Source organism: Triticum aestivum, chromosome 1D (genome assembly GCF_018294505.1).
Source record: "Triticum aestivum cultivar Chinese Spring chromosome 1D, IWGSC CS RefSeq v2.1, whole genome shotgun sequence".
Classification (NCBI taxonomy): domain Eukaryota; kingdom Viridiplantae; phylum Streptophyta; class Magnoliopsida; order Poales; family Poaceae; genus Triticum; species Triticum aestivum.
Genome location: NC_057796.1, coordinates 81183992 through 81184856, shown reverse-complemented (window position 1 = coordinate 81184856; position 865 = coordinate 81183992).

Sequence of the window (865 nt, the reverse complement as noted above, 5' to 3'; positions counted from 1 at the left end):
TACACCTTCACACGCAAGGAAGTGCGTCCGGGCAAAAAAAAAACGATTCGTCCCCTGACTGCTGGGACCCAGCAGCTACACCTTCGCACGCAAGGAAGTGCGTCCGGGCAAAAAAAAAGCAAAATGATTCGCCCCCTGACTGCTGGGACCCACCAGCTACATCTTCGTAGGCAAGGAAGTGCCTGACAGTCGGGGCCCACCTGGTCGAAGCGTACGTAGCATTGTCATTCCGGTCACGAACGTGTACGTACATACTGGTCGATGTAGAGGCGCGCACATGTCGTAGTAGAGGGTAGAGGCACGCATGTAGCATGTACACGTACGTACAGCGGCCAGGGTGCAAGAAAGAAAATACGGCCACGTATGTGTACATACGGGCTGGGTCTCGAACGCCTACTCGCGCATACGTACGGCCAGGGCTCGTGTACATGGCTGGGTCGGAACGGAGAAACAACATCGTCGTCGTGTTCATGGGGAGGTAACGGAATGCGTCGTGTTCATGGGGAGGTAACGGAATGCGTCGTGTTCATGGGGAGGCAACGAAATGCGTAGTGTTCATCGGGAGGCAACGGAATGCGTCGTGTTCATCGGGAGGCAACGGAACGCGTGGGAGCCAACCGGCTGGGTCGGAACGGAATGCGTGGTCGTGTTCATCGGGAGGGCTTGGACGGAACAGGCGATGGAAACGAGGCCTGGCGTACCGCAGAACGGAGGAAATGGACCTCCTACGTTCGGAACAGGGTCCTGTTGATCGGGAGGGGTGTGGCGTACCACAAAACGGAGGAAACAGACCTCCTACGGTCGAAACTGGGGTCCTGTTGATCGGGAGGGGTGTGGCGTATCGCAAAACGGACGAAACGGACCT